Genomic DNA, 16,872 nt, shown 5'->3' with positions numbered 1-16,872 from the left:
AAGGGTGTCCCCGGACTGACAGCAACAGCATCACTGGGGAACTTGTTAGAATTGCAACTTATTGGGCCCCAATCTGCGACCGACTGAATCACAGACTCTGGGGGTGGGGCTGGCAACCTGTATCTTCACAAGCCTTCCTGCCGATTCTGCTCCACATTGAAGTTTGAGAGCCACTTTCCTATGTAATTCTCATCAGCAGATGGAAGGAATAACCTAAAATGAATCCCTAAAACTTGCTAGGGCTAGATGTGGTTTGTTTTGTTAAGAGCTAAGAAAACAATATGACAGACATTGATGGAATTTGACAATCTTTCCTACAGAAAATAGATCCACTGTCATTAATCATTTTTTGGAAGGCTATTACTCAAACTAGAAAAACATTGAGACTTGCGTATCACTTAAAGTCTACCATTGATGGCAGATTTTTTTTCTCCATTTTTAGAAATTGATTTGAATGGAAAATTAAAGCAATGGAAATGGGAAAAAGCTGAGAAATGAAGGCATGCAATGATGCCTTGCTTTCCAGCCCCAGTAGAAAAATAAATGGGGCTTTTCAGTGAGTAACATCTATCACTAGAGTTCCATACACAAATTTATCTCACACACACACACACACACACACACACACACACAGTTTCTTCTTGAGGCTGGTGGCCCTTTGGTCATGCTTGTTCTGAAAATCATTTCCAAGCAGCAGTGTGTAGTCCAGTAGGCATTTATAGTTTTATATGGTTGTAAGAAGGAAACATTCAAGTAATTTTGAATATAATGTATCTGTAATTATTTCTGGATCAGGGATCTTTCAAGATTATTAGCAGAACTAGTGGTAAGAGTTTTAGTAGAAGAAATTCGAGCAAAATCCAGGAATTATTTCTAAAAGAATGTTAGGAAGCTTTTCCTATGTTGTATTTCTGAGAAACCTGAGTTTTTAAAAAAAATAAGCTTCACTCTCAAGTACTTCGATTTATTTATTTTCCTTTAAGGGTAGAATTAAAATTGCGATGTACCTCTTCTCCTTTCCAGGAGTTAATGTGTGAAAAAGCTCTTCAGGTTTAGACAGTAATGAGTTACCTAGAACATAGACCCCAGAATATAGAAATGATGTAATATATACTAATAAAAGGGTAATATGCTAATTAGACTGGGAGACCTACTGGATGTCCTTCTGGACAAAGCCATGGTGGTGGGGCCAAGGCAGAGGCAGTTAGGGGCGATCAGGCCAGGAGGGGAGGGCAGTTGGGGGTGATCAGGCTGGCGGGGGGACAGTTGGGGGTGAGCATGCTGGCAGGGGAGGGCCAGTTGGGGGCGAGCAGGCCAGTGGCAGGGGGGGACAGTTGGGGGTGATCAGGCCGGCAGGGAAGGCAGGACAGCGGGGCGGGGGGGCAGTTGGAAGTGAGCAGGCCGGCAGGGGACACAGTTGGGGGTGATCAGGCTGGCAGGGGGGGACAGTTGGGGGCAATCAGGCCGCAAGGGGGGGCAGTTGGGAGTGAGAAGGCCAGTGGGGGGGCAGTTGGGGCTGAGCAGGCCGGCAGGCAGAGTGGTTAGGGGCGATCAAGCAGGTAGGCAGGTGAGCAGTTAGGAACCAGCAGTCCCAGATTGTGAGAGGGATCCCAGATTGGAGAGGATACAGGCCGGGCTGAGGGACACCCCCACACACACACCCCAGGCACGAATTTTGTGCACCGGGCCACTAGTAGTTTTTATATGAAACAGGAACTTGGGTCCTTATAACTTCTAAGCTAGAGGTTCTTATTCTTGGTTAGAACCCCCTGAAATTATATGAAAAACGTGTATATGTGTGTGTGTAATTTTTTCCTGGGGGAGGGGTATGGCTTTATCAAATTCTCAGAGAGATCTGTGACTCCTGCCTTCCTTAAAAACGTGCCTTTTGGAAAACAGATTAAGTATACCCTACCACTTCTAGCTGGAAACTCTTAAGAATGTGAAGATTTCTAGTATGTCATCTGTAAGCTTTCTCTTCACTAGAAAGCATGTTTAATTCCTTCTGTTATCCCTGCTTGTCATTCTCTTTTGTTTGATTCTCAGAATTCCTCTTGTCATGATGTTCCAAATGTAAACTGGCTGGTACAAAATATAATAAACCAGGCTTTATTTATAACTGTGTTTCTTCCCGTGCAGCTTGCCATTGTATCAGATTTAATAAGTAGCTTTCACTGTGTACCAGCAATGACCTGATAAACATCGAAGCTGCCTCATCCTAAATTTACTAGGTCTTCCTCATCCCAAATTTATTTCATTTTTATATATTTTTATTTCTAATTATGGTTTATTTGTATAATTAATTGTACAAACTAATTTATTCCTGTTAGATTTCATCATGCTGTTTTCCAATACTCTATTCCTAGAACTCCTAATATGGGGGTCTTCTGAACTATATCCAATGCTCTCTTTATTCCTCCCACCTTTATGCTACTTGCATGTATGTCTTTCATGCTTCCCCCAACTTAATGAAGAAAAAAGTTGCCTCAGATGAACTCCTGATACACTCCTGAAGAATTTCTTCAGGCTGGCCTCAATTTCTCAACCACCAGTCTTTGTTTATGATTTTTCTACTTATTAACATCTTAACCGTGCTGTCATCATGCCTGCTATTTCTCCACATTTCTAAGGTGTAATAAAAGACTTAAGGCCCTGGCCAGTATGGTTTGGTTGGTTGGTCATCATCCTGTACACCAAAAAGTTGCCAGCTCAGTCTCCGTAGGTGGCGTGCAGGCGGTAGCAGATCGATGTTATGCTCTCAAATCAATCTTTCTCTCTCACCCTTGCCCTTCCTCTCTATATATTTTATAAAAGATATAAGAAAGGTTCAAGGTCTTATAAAAGTTAAGATTTGCTCTGTGTTTAAGACATCCTCTGCACATGTAGAGGAAGGGTAAAAAAAGAATAGTGGGGCCATCTGGCATAACTTAATTTTAGGGGACCATTATTGGCTCCTGGCTCTTTATTTTGAAACTAGAGGCCTGTTGCATGAAGATTCGTGCAATAGGCCTTCCTTCCCCTGGCTGCCAGCACCGGTTTTCCTCCAGCACCCAGGACCCAGGCCTTCGCTCCGGCCGAGGCTAGGCTTCTCCGCTTCAGCCGCAGCAGAGAAGCCAAGCCTCTTCAGTCTTCTGTCTTCAGTCATCTTCAGTCTTCAGTTGTCTTCAGTCTTCAGTCATCTTCAGTTTCCAGTCTTAGCTCAGGCTGGAGCCTTCAGTCTTAGCTCCGCGACTGTGTATGCAAATTAACCTTCCATCTTTGTTGGGTTAATTTGCATACTCACTCCTAATTGGCTAGTGGGTGTTGCAGAGGTATGGTCAATTTGCATATTTCTCTTTTATTAGTGTAGAGTAGAGGCCCGGTGCACGGGTGGACTCCAGCTGGCCTGCCCCAGTGGGGGCCGATTGAGGCAGGGCCAGCTTGGGGGAGGGGCCGCAGGCAGTTGTCTGGTTGGCCCCACTCCCAATGGGGGGGGGGGCTAGTTAGGGGCGGGGCCAGTAGGGCCAGTTGGCCAGCTTCAGTGGGCATCATATCTACTGGTCATTCTGACCATTCCGGCGTTCCAGTCGCTGGCTTTTTATATATATAGATACTCACCCTCATGTGTTTGATTATTCATCTGCAACACTGAGCTTGCCAGTCTGAAACTTCCAGTCCTTGCATTTTCCATGTTGTGTGGGTGTGGACTGTTAATCTTCCCATTTACTACCATTTTTAATGTACTTAGTGAATTTATTGGGCACTTATGGTGTAGCCAGTACTGGGCTGGATGCTGAAAGTTCAATCAGACAATAGGGCTTCCCTTGGAGCACTTGGAGCTAAATTCCTCCAGGTCCCCTCAGTATTCTGGTTTATAATTTTAGGGACGTAGAGATTATTTATTTTTGTGGCCATTTACTGGAGATAAATAATATAAATGGATTGCAATATTCAATAGTTTGGTTGAGGTGTACTAAGGAGTTCTGCCAGCTAATAAAGCATTATAGATAGAGTATGTGTGTGTGAAATAGTCACTGGCTACTGGAGGGAAAGTGCTGGAGGTCAATTGGACTTACATTCTAATAAGCATTTCATAGACTTATTTCTCCTTCAGATATTTGTGCTTCCTTTTGGAAGACGAAGCAAAATTATTCCCTGTGCTTTCTACTTCTTTCCATTTTCAGTCCATTCACTTTGGAATCACCAGCAAAACCTTCCATGTTCCTCCTGACTATATTTGTGTTCCCACGTGAGCCATCAGAATTTTTGTAATTCATGGGTTTAATGACACTTGTTTCATTCTCTGTTGCATCTTTGGTTCATTTGTGTCATTGCCTCACAAAGGCATACGTGTGAGTGGCCTTTTCAGAACCGGCCACTGCCCAGGCTCTCCTTTGGTTACAGTACACCCTTCTAGAACAGTACTGTCCAATAGGAATGTAATTCAGATTTAATAGTAATTTTAAATTTTCTAGTAGCCGCATTAAAAAATAAAAATGTGACATCCATTTCAGTGTTTCATTTAACTCAGTATATCCAAAGTAATATCATTTTAGCGTGTAATCCATATTAAAATGGAGATACTTGTATTCTTTTATTACATAATGAATCTTCAAAATCAGGTATGTGTTTCACTTACTGCATCTATTCAAAGGTATTTTAGCCTTTACATTGTAGTTGGACAGTCAGTGATTTGGTCCTTTTTGACAGTAAGCTTATCCATCATTGTAAACTGTTACCATTTTCATTGATCTGCATGTCTTTCGTCAACTCCCTCTGTGTGTAAGCCCTAAAGTTCCTAACAATTTTCCATATTTTATGAAGCTGTGGTTTCTATTGGCATAGAGTAGATTATACTCAATCTCATTATAGCATCTGTCACAATGTCTTGCTCACAATGGCCCCTCAATAATACCTGTTGAGTGAATTAGGTACTTTTTATTCTAAATGGTCTCACATTTGTTTTCTTAGTTGAGCTCCTTAAATCATTGTGAAGTGAATAGGTGCAGTTTCTCCCTTATTAAACAGAGAAGACTGATTCATTTAGTCAATGATTTACCTAGTTTCTCTGGACTCTGGTCTCCTGCCATTGGTTCAATTCAGAAAGTACTTTCTAAGTTCCAGTTGTTCTTCCTACAATATAATATTATCTTCTTTAAGAGGTAGGCCACAACACACACACACACACACACACACACACACACACACACACACACACACACACACACACAAGAGGTAAGCCATAAAGTTACTTATGAAATATATTTTTTGGTAGTTGTTACATAAAGGGTTATTTTTAAATGATTGTCCTTATCATTCTGCCCCAGATGTAAGCATCGTCATCTCTCAGCCATACATTAGAATCTGGTAACAAAAAAAGGCAAATCCACAAAAATCTTGAAAAGGAAGCACTGTGTAGTCAATAGAAAGACTGCTTGCTTTGAGTCATAGTTCTCCCTTCACTGTGTGTCTAAAGACCAGGTATATAACTTCTCTGTATCTATGTTCTAATCAGAAAAATAATAATAATAGCAAATGCTCCACCTATCAACCAGGAAATGTTAAGAATCAAATGAAATGCCGAAACCAGTTTGGCTCAGTGGATAGAGCGTCGGCCTGCGGACTGAAGGGTCCCGGGTTCTATTCTGGTCAAGGGCATGTACATTGGTTGCGGGCACATCCCCAGTGGGAGGTGTGCAGGAGGCAGCTGATCGATGTTTCTATCTCATCGATGTTTCTAGCTCTCTATTCCTCTCCCTTCCTCTCTGTACAAAATCAATAAAATATATTTTTTTAAAAAAGAATAAAATGAAATATTGTTTGTAACAATAATCTATAACTATAAAGTGCTTTATAAATATTAAGCACTTAAAAAATTGTTAAAGATGGAAATCCCCATTGTGGTCATATATTCAATATTTTTTATTATATTTTATAACCTCCTATTACTCTAGATTAATGAACCATAACCATAGGTATTTTGAAATAAAATTATCTCTCCAATTAAGAGACTCAAAACAATTTTCTTTTAGTTACTTCAGTTCTTAGCACTCAGTGAGCATGCACAAGGCTGCATTATTCCCTCAATTCCTAAGTGACCGTACCTATCCTTAGCCACGACAAATAACCAGTACTATTCATAGACTCCCACAGAATTTTATAAAATGCAGGTAGGCTAGTTCTTTGCTATCAGTCACAGACTCACAAGCCATTAGCCAGCCAACAGTGGGCATACCACAGTTGCCAGAACCTCTTCCCATGGCCCCATGATGACTCTCACATCCCCATTCATGTCCCACCAGTGCCAGCCCCTGGGCTGGAGGAAAGTTAGTCAGATACGTACCTATAATGGTCTGCAGCAATTCAGACAGAAGCATGAGACTTCTTAGAATGTTTCTGTTGATCTCTGTCCTGCAAAATAGGGGAATTATTTGCTAATTTGCAAGGTGTCTGCAATTAAAAAGAAAAAAATTATGGAGGGTTCTTGATCACTTTTTACCATTTTCCATAACAAGATTTGAAATTCATATAGATGCATATGGGAATATCATCTTCTTCTCTGATTATTTTTCAAAATATATTTTGTCACAGTAGTGTGGTTATTATATGCTTTTCTGAATATCTGGTAAGATTAGCCTCAGAGTTCACAAATTTGGAGAAGCTGGGTTTTTTTCCCCTCTGAAATTCCTTGATAGATTTTTCTCTGAAATTTTTGTTGGTGCTGGTTTGTGTTAAATATATTTGAAAGAGATAATATGAAACATGAAATCGTTGGCTGTTGGGTATTTTGGTATGTTTTTAGTAATACATATATTAGTATCAGTAAATACCTTTTTAAGATGGGGTTGAATTATATGAAAATAATGTCAATTGAGATGTATTATCTCTTCATGTGAACATAATAATTTTAATATAATTTCAAGATTACAGGACTAGACCAAGAATCAATAAACTATGGCCTGTAGGACAAATCAGTCCATCACCTGTTTTTATAAATAAAGTTTAACTGGAACACAGCCTTGCCCTTCTGTTATATAGCATCTTTGGCTGCTTTCTGCTACAATGGTTTGAATAGTTGGGACAGAATATATGTTCCACTAATCCTAAACTGTTTCCAGCTATATCTTTTTTTAATGCTCACCTGAGGATATGCTTTTATTGATTTGAGAGAGAGAAAGATCAGTGTGAGAGAGAAACATCAGTGGGTTGCCTCCCGTACGTGCCCCAACCAGGGATAGAACCAAAACCTTTTGGTGTATGGTATGATGCCCCCCTCCAGGGCACCAGCTGCGTTTTTATAGAAGTTTGTCAACTCCTGAGCTAGGCCGTTAAAAATGAGTCTGATGAGTCGTCAATGGAATGATCTGTTTTAAAAATATCTGAGCCGAAACCGGTTTGGCTCAGTGGATAGAGCGTCGGCCTGCGGACTGAAAGGTCCCAGGTTCGATTCCGGTCAAGGGCATGTACCTTGGTTGCGGGCACGTCCCCAGTAGGAGGTGTGCAGGAGGCAGCTGATCGATGTTTCTCTCTCATCGATGTTTCTAGCTCTCTATCCCTCTCCGTTCCTCTCTGTAAACAATCAATAAAATATATTTTTTTTAAAAAATATCTGAGTATTGTAATGAAGTCTAATGCCAGGGTCAGAGGTTTGAAAATTGTATACTTGATGAAGAGCCTCACTTATTTGAAAGTGATGCTTTATGGGAAATACTCTAACAGATGAAGAACCCATGTCAGCTCTCTTCATTTGCTTATGTTTTATAAAGCACAGTTGTATACCAGGCTAGTCCTCTCCTCCAGCACTCATCCCCACCTCCCTGAGTGTGAACTTGCCTCTCTGTCCATACAAAGCCCCCTTTCAACAGTCCTGAGCTCAGCCTGAGCCCACCTTCTGCCTTCCCATTGCCTACTTCCCAGTTTGCACCAGTACCTGAGCCTTCCCAGAAACCCTTCCTGCAGAACCCCAGTGTGCAGGGCTCTATGGCATTGTAGGTGGAGGCCACCCTGGCTGTGTCCTTTCATTCTCAGAACTTCCCCTGGGATGGCAGTATAGACAAGGAGATAGAACCTCAGCATCACCAGCATCCGTGGGAGTCACCCTGTTCCTCATGGGGATATAGCTTATCAGGTATTATTATTTAACCTTTTATGTCTTTAGGACAAGGGAGAAAACAATTTGCACATTACTCATAGGCAAGGAGCTGCATTTTTTTTTTTTGAGCCACTCATTCTTTATAGATCTCTTCAGTGCATTTCACTGTGAGCCTGCTATGGGCACAGTGTGGATGTTAGGGACGTAGATATTGATTAGGTTATGAGCCCAGGAATATCCAGCACTTCATCAAAAAATATTTGTTACATGAATGAATGAAATTTTAGAATTCCCATGCACTTTGGCACAGTCACGACTGAGATTGCAACCCACGTGTATCCTTCCTTTATACCACAGGATAGGCCAGTCAAAGGTGACATGACTCAGTAGCTTTCAAAAGCAGGAGCATTCCAGCCACTGAATCATTTTGCTCAGATAGAATTTATAGAAACAAAATTGTTCAATTGTTTCATAAATTCTGCCTGTGTCCTCAGATAACAACACAGAAATGCTTAATTTAAAATGCTAAATGTCAAAGATTTGGAAATACAGGAAGTAAATATATATATTTTAAAAATCATAGAACAAGTGGATATGCTGAAAATGCAAATTGTGACTAGGAGTCTGGTCAAAGGAGTGCTGAGTACATGTGGCAGGAGGCTCCTGGTTAGGGCGCATACAGGGAGGAAATCATCGAGAGGTTCCAGGACAGCGTAGGAAGGGAGCACCTGCCCAAGAGAAGAAGTAAAAGGAAAAGGAAATACAGAGCATCTTTCCTCCATCCATGGGATAACCCAAGAAAGTGAGCAAGAGAACCCCATCCCAACAGTAATGATGTCTGAGGGCCCTGGACAGTTGTTCCTAACCACCATCGGGGCCTTCTCACCTGGCTTACATCAGTGCCAGGTTAGGTGCCCAACGTCCAATTTGTAGCAAACTCTGCATCTCTCAGAGCAACTTGCACCAACCCAATTTAGCTGTCTTAACTCCCTTTTTTAATGGATAGCATATAAACCCATGCCAAATTTTCATAGACACTGTGTCTTAGACTACTTTGTATTCCATAAAATCCCAAGTTGTGCTTTAAATAGAGCAGTCAGAAAATAAATATACAATTTGATTTGTTGGTTGCTAATACATGGTGTTGTGATCTTTCAGTTATATATTTAGTGGTTATGAAGAAATGTAGTATGAAGCATCCATTGAAATATTTACCAAAACTTATTTGAGCCTGACCAGCGTGGCTCAGTGATTGAGCATTGACCTATGAACCAGGAGGTCACGGTTCAATTCCCGGTCAGGGCACATACCAGGGTCTCAGGCTCCATCCCCTTTGGGGAACGTCCAGGAAGCAGCCAATCAATGATGCTTTCTCATCATTGAGGTTCCTAACTCTCTCTCCCTCTCCCTTCCTCTCTGAGATCAATAAAAATATATTTTTTTTTATAAAAACTTGTTTGAAGAAAAGATTCTGAATACATTCCACTTTTTTAGTGGCATATAGAAATGGCCAGGCTGAAAGAATTCCAAATGTTTTTCAATTCTGAGAGGTAAAGAAGTACTATTTTAGTTCCATAATAGTTGTAGATTGTCTTTTTAATTGACATGTAAATATAGTAAAATGTGTTTAGTGAAATGGAATAGTCTATTAACTATAATTTCATTGCCCAATGGGGTATGCTAGTCAGGTAAGGAATTATTTTGGATTATTTCCCAAAAGAGCCTCCAGGGAGTGCCTTGGGTTGCCTTTGTTCCAACCTAGTCTCCTGTTTTCTCACCTGCTTTGCTCTGCAATCACAGTTGGTGAGAAGGATGTTAACTTGAAACAGTACAAGATTATGAACCATCAAATAATAGTAGAATATTTTTCAGTAACTTTTAAAAAATTTATTGTCTAAAATTTTACATATGTCTCCTTTTTCCCCCATTGACCCCCCCCCCCCCAGTAACTTTTCATTATGCTTTTTGACTAATAATAAATGAACAAAACAAAATAAGGAAAATTTTCTAATTATCATTATGTTAACCAGGATACTTCCATTAATCAAGATTATAGTTCAACAGCTGTTTTTGTTCTTATCCCATGGACATATATAAGAATGTCTTCTCTTGTCTTCTACTGAAGAGCAAAGACCTTGATAAAGCAATGACTATTTTAAGTTGATTAATTAAAGCACCATGTGAACACATTCTGCTCGGTCAATTCAGGAGCTTATGTGAAACACTGAAGACATTTTTCTTTGTATAGAAGTCTCTTAAATTACCTCCCTTTCCCAGAACACTACATTATGTTAGGAGCACAATTTGCAAAGTCAGCACTTTATTTAAAAGGGTCAAAACCCTCTCCTACACATTAAGGCTACAATATCTTCCAGAAATGAGTCAGGTGCTTCACAAAATAGGTTAAAGCTACTGTGATGAAGTACTGAAGAGACAGCTTGATGCCTCTCTCAGTAGTGAATTATTCATGGTGCTTGGCCCCCTTTTCCTAGCCATATAATTGCATTTATTTCAAATTGTGTCCCCCTCATACCATTCAAAAATTTAATTAGGTGTTTGAGTCCCCTACTCGCAGTAGCAGTCACAGGCCATTTACCTGAAGCGCTGTTCTGGTGCTATTGTTTGATAATTATTCAGTTCCTATTCACCCTTCTCTACTCAGGAGTGAGTTGCTACAGGGCTGGGACTGTGTCTCATTCTCCCTTTCAATTCTGATACTGTGACTCGCTGTGAGTTTGCTGATTTACCTTACAGATCTCTATGATTTATTGTAGGTCTTAATTCAGAATTCACTTTCATAAAGGCATTCTCCCCAGGCAGGTGGTTTGTTTACTTATTTCAGTGTAACAGAATATCTTTTTATTTCCTTTCTCCCTAAACCTGGGAGAAATATTCTGAATGCCAGAGTCATGCTTATTTAAATTTCCTCTTCTCTTAAGTCACATATTGTAACTAATTCCGCTACCATAACTTGCCCACTTCATACTATCCCTTAAAGCTGGCGTTTGGAACAAGCTTTCTTTCAGACTGAGTGCAGGGGTCTGGATGTTGGGTAGCCCACACCGGATATCATGACTTGTGACTATTCTTTCTTTCTTTCTTCTTTTTTTGAGCTTGATTTCTACCCATTCTTCAAAGGTATGAGGAAGGTGATGAAAGCTTGCCTTATTCTGAAAATAACTGCATACACAACTACTGTAGGATCATTGCTTATTTTTATCTTGTGGCCTGTTTTTCTTAAAAGAGGTGAAATAAAGTGGTGTTTTATTGTATATATATGAGATAGCTAGATGATAGATGGATAGATATTTTATATGTGTATTATATATATTTACCATATATAAACATATATCTTATTGATCTATATCTAAATAACTACATATTTTACATAAACATATATTATTTATCATGTATAATTATATTTATAGATATAAATATCTACACTTTAAGTAAATATATATTACTAGAGTCCCAGCGCACGATTAAATCGTGCACGTGCAGGGTCCCCTAGGCCTAGCCTGCCGTCAGCAACGTGATGCCTCGCACACTCCGTGGATGCTGCCAGCACCCCGCGATGCTCCCACCTTGCGTCCCACCTCCCCCTGCCGCTGGCCGCGTGCAACCCTGCCCCTCCCCCCATGGCAGGAGCACCTCCACTCACCACCTGGGGACCTGCGCCATGCTCCCCGCCCCTGTCCACCCAGCGCCCATCCCCCATGCCCTCTTCGCTGTGTGGCCCTGCCTGCCCGCCGCACGCCTTGCTGTGCCCTCTTCGCCGCAAGGCCCCCCAACCAACCCTGCGCAAGAGCCGTGAGTCCCCACCCATGAGAGGTGCTCCATGCACTCCTTGGTGACCGGTTGTTTGGTCGTGACACCATTACGGTGTCACGACCACAAGTCTTTTATGATATAGATTGATATATATTTTATTTACATATATATCATTAGTGAAACCTTTGCTTACTCTTACCAACATCAAATAAATACCACACCAGCTGCTCCCATGAGCTTATGGGCTTTCTTTTTAGTAATTAAACAGCTGAGACTATTGATTGCTGCCTTCTGCAAAGGGAATAACATTGAATGACGTATTTCCACATAAACTGGCCTTAATGGCTTTGAGATTTCAGGTAAGGTAATTCCTTGCATACATGAAAACCTAACAGTTTTATTAAGACTGCATTTTGCTGACACTTTTTGTACCTGGAGAGTCTTTACACTACAAACGGGTCTCAAACGTGCATACCATAATTTCTCTCAATGCTCAGGATTTGCTTCCCAGAGACAGGGTCTTAAGCATTTTGAAAAGTAGCCAGTAGATTTCCAAACAGATCCAGACTGTTGTCTCCTGAGGCAGTGGTCGGCAAACTGCAGCTCGCGAGCCACATGCGGCTCTTTGGCCCCTTGAGTGTGGCTCTTCCACAAAATACCACAGCCTGGGCAAGTCTATTCTGAAGAAGTGGCGTTAGAAGAAGTTTAAGTTTAAAAAATTCGGCCCTCAAAAGAAATTTCAATCATTGTACTGTTGATATTTGGCTCTGTTGACTGATGAGTTTGCCGACCACTGTCCTAAGGAAAGAGGGAAGAGAGGTTAGTTTTTCTTCTTCAAATGAACACCCTGTCTCCGTCCCGATGTGCAGTGACGATTTGCTGCTCCTGTTTCTACATCTGAAAAATTCTTGGCAGTAAAATGATGTGCTGTCCCTTTGGAGAAGGAAAAGAAATATTTGACAGTAAGGTATGTTAGTTACTTGAGTTGTCATTTAACCAAGTGACTAATAGTTGAATAGCAATATACAAAGTTATTTTTTTCTAAGGTATAAACAGTTTCAGCTCCAGCACAGGAGGAAGACTAAGTACATTTATATTGACTTCTTCCAGCAATAACAAAGGCCTTTGATGATCATGAAAAGAGCTTGAAAGTAAATGGAATCATGGTGATGGTGAAAGGGTAGGTCGGGGTGATAGGGATCTCACCCAAGAATCTGAATGGAAACAAACACATATGATAGTCACCTTGTCTCGTGACTAATGTATTTTGTCCTCAGGAAAGTTTCTTGGGCCTCCTATTTGAACCTATGAAGGGGAAAAATCACTGACAATAGTTTATCTATTTTAACCAATGATCAGAAAAAGGAAAAAGTCTACAATATCCAATGCTGCAAGGGAGATCAGGACAAATGAGACCACTGGTCATGTGAAATTGTGTGTGTGCCCTTCTTCATTTGTAAAATGAGAGAGTGGAAATAAACATCAAAGATATCTCCCAGCTCTAAAATTGTTTGGTTCTGTGATTTGAGAATTACAAATTGATAGGTAGGTGACCTTCCAATAAGAAATTTTGGTAGAGTATCCCTTCAAGGGATTTCTGAGTGGAGGATGGAGGGTGGGGACAAGTGAATGGTGGCCAAGAAAAGATAGTGGACAGAGAGGACTTGTTTAAGAAGTTTGTAGTGCATAGAAGGAAAGAAATGAGATGATCATTAGATTGATTATAGTATTGATTGAAGATTTTTATAGGATACTGGACATCTGTGCTTTTTCTAGAAACAGAGGAGGAAGAGTACTTGTAGGTTAGTGAATTAGAGAAGTGAGTCCTGCTTTTCAGAGACGTGAAGGAGAAAGACAAGTATCCTGTGTTGGTTCCAGTTAGATGACTTCTTAGGCACCCATGATTCCTTGGGTCTGTGTAAAGGAAGAGATTGATGATACTGGTAATGATGAAAATCAACAACAACAAAAACAGGAAAAAAACTGAGCAAGCAGGATCTCAGAGGATTAACAGCCAGGTGGAAGGACAGCCGTCTGAAAGTAGGAAACATATCCTTCTGAAGCATGAGGCAAGGAAAAAAAAGAGAATGAAAGACTGGAATGGAAGGGGTATGCACGTGATAGAAAGTTAGATCTATCTGATAGTCTATAGTTTTCTTCACAATAAACCCACAGTCATACCTGACAAGATGTGGGAATTGCATTAGATTTGGGTGAGAACAGAGCTATGACAGGACCTCACTTTGAACCAATGGTCATTGAACTGCAGTTACTTCCTATGGACCTTGACCATTTAATAGCAGTGATTCAGTTTATGTATTGTGTTGTGACTGCCCAAATTGACATATCTGCTCTCTGAATGGGTAGTAGCAAAATTCTCCTGGTATCCTTGAGGCCCCAAACCAATAACCATAACTATTGTATAAAACTTCAGAGAAAATGGAAACCCAGAAAAGTTAGGTGCCTGGCCGAGGGCCACAGTGAGTTTTCATTATGGTCAAGAATAGAAATATATCTTATATTTTCTTTACTAGCGTTCTCTGCTGTAATTCATTCTGTACAGGGACTCACTAAGGCAGTGTAGTCCAACGAATAAAGCAATGAGCTGGCTCACTGTGGTCTTACCCTTGGCTCTGCCACTGACTTTGGGATGGCTCAGTATCTCTAGGCTTCATTCCTTATTGGCAAAAATTTTCTAGTTTAATGTATTAGGTCTTAAAGAATTTATAGCAGCTTCAAGGACCAATTGAAGTTAAGTACCAAAGGTCCTGGCTATCTGGGAATTCATTAACTGGCTTCCAGCAATTAGGGGGTTATAGAAGGAAGAAAAGTTCATCATTCCAAGAAAGCACATGTTAATGAGAAAATCACTTAAAGATTAATACCCTCTCAAATATTCTTCTGATGCCATTGGTGCCTTTCTCACCAGTCTAGTGAGATGAAAGAAGAATGTCAAAGCAACACAAGTCAGTTACAAAGTGAAATTGTACATGATGCACGATATACAAGATTCTATGAGATCGATGAAAGTGATGTTGGAACTCTGCTTACAACATACCAAGGCCATTGCCAAAGGAGGAGTTGACAGATCACTTAACAACTGAGGAATGGACAATCAACAAGAATGGTGACATATAAGGACTTCAAAAAAGAAATCTATGAATTTCAAAGAATTGTGAGGGACCCTTGGGAAAATGTGGAAGTTCTCAAATATTCTTGCATCTTCTTTTTAAAAGCCATGTACTATACCACTCAATTTTGAGGGCAGTTATATGACACTCTCAATCAACACTTGATTCATTTAAGTTTGTTATAAGAATTAGAACATAACTAGAATTATAACCTAAATTGGATTACATGGGAGGAGCCTACAACCAAGGTATGTGCCTTTGACCAGAATCGAGCTCCAGGCCCTTCAGTCCATAGGCTGACACTCTATCCATTGAGCCAAATCAGCGAGGGTAGGAATCCAATATTTAGAAGTTTTGTATTATCTTCATGGTTTTTCTTTTTCTTTCTGAGTTTACCTTGTTTTTTCACGTTCTTTATCACAGAAGGAAACAAGGGTCCTTTCGTTCTCCTCCTACTGGAAGGGGTGTAATAGATTCTGTTCTTTCCTCAGCAGGCAGAGAATGCTTGGAATGGGAAATACTTCTACCGGATGCAAAAGATGCATGCTTTGCCTGTTCAGGGAGGCAGAACAGCTGAAAAATATAACTGGGAAATAACCAGTTGGTTTAAATTAGTGAGTTTCATTGATTCACTTCCATATTAGTGCTTTTCCTTTGATCAGCTTAATCCCAAAAATCTCATGGAGAAGTAGCAGTTAATATCTTTCAAGGAAGCCCATCCCGCTATTCAAGTGAACAGTTTTTCTAACCAATTTCTACATTGCCTGACAGAGAATAAAACTTAATTCTCTTCTGAGATTCTCACTAGCTGTGTACTTTATTAACCATAAGGGTCCCAGGAGATGGTGATGGTTACCATTTTGGGACTCAAGAGACACCAAGAGGATGTTGGTACTGTTCATGCTGAGAAGCTATACCAATTTGGACAATCATAACACAATATGTGAACTGAGTTGTTAGTACTGATGGTCAGAGTTCCCAGGAAGTGTTTGCAGCTCCCTGGCCATTGGCTCAAAGTGTAGCATAGAATATGTTGCTCTTCCCATTTTGGTAGCCACATCTAAATGATTGTATCACTCGGGTGCCCTGAGAAGCACATGCTGTTAGAGATGGAGTTAGGAGTGTCAGATTTATGGGGTGGTTTTGCTGTTCAAAGGGAAGAGAAAGAAGCTGGAGTGGGGCAGGTGGAGCTTTGGATAGTGATGGAGCTCTGACCAACTTGGCCAGCCTAACAGAGAACTCCAGAGCAATGATTGCTCTTTAGAGGAGTCCTGGGTTGGGTAGAAATAGGCAGCCCCTATCACGCCGTGGCTGAGCCTCATCTCAAACACTGTGGCAACATTCTGAAGGCACTGCCTCTGGAGCCCACCAGCTAACTGAATCCTCATCGCTGAATGGTGAGTTCTTTCTTGAAGGGAGTCCTGAGCAGCACACCGCCTTGGTAAAACTCATGCCACTATAAATAGGAAGCTAATACTGAACCACCCGAATGAACAAATTCTTCAGAAACAAAGACATATACTCTTCAAAATGGCAGCATTTGACAGTCCATGAGTTACAAATTTCAGTAGCCAACAGGGTTCACACGATTGTATTTTGGGAACATGCATTGCTTTGCTTTCAGCTGGATTTTATTCTGAAGAATAGTGATGATAAAGAACTCATCCTGTATAAATAGTTTGCTTTTAAAAGTTGCTTAGCAGTGAGACAAAAACAAAAGAAAGAAGCAATTAGGTTTATATTTAGTGATGTATCTATATGCATCTGCAACACATTTCAGGAATAATTCAATAGGGCCAATCCATTTCATGCCTCCTGCTGCTAAATGAATGTGGGAGTCAAGCTGCTATTTTCACAGTGCAAGACATTTATTGTTCATAAAAAAAAATTCTCCCACTT

General features: G+C 40.6%; 1 protein-coding gene across 2 annotated transcripts in view; it reads left to right on the top strand.

Moving 5' to 3' along the window:
* The window catches only part of CERS6 (ceramide synthase 6), a 264,685-nt gene that overhangs the window by 223,751 nt on the left and 24,062 nt on the right, over window positions 1-16,872 (top strand). The gene's annotated exons all lie outside the window — the stretch shown is intronic.

The sequence above is a fragment of the Plecotus auritus genome, assembly GCF_963455305.1.
Source record: "Plecotus auritus genome assembly, chromosome: 5".
In the NCBI taxonomy this organism is placed as follows: Eukaryota; Metazoa; Chordata; class Mammalia; order Chiroptera; family Vespertilionidae; genus Plecotus; species Plecotus auritus.
This window is presented reverse-complemented; position numbering and strand designations above follow the sequence as displayed.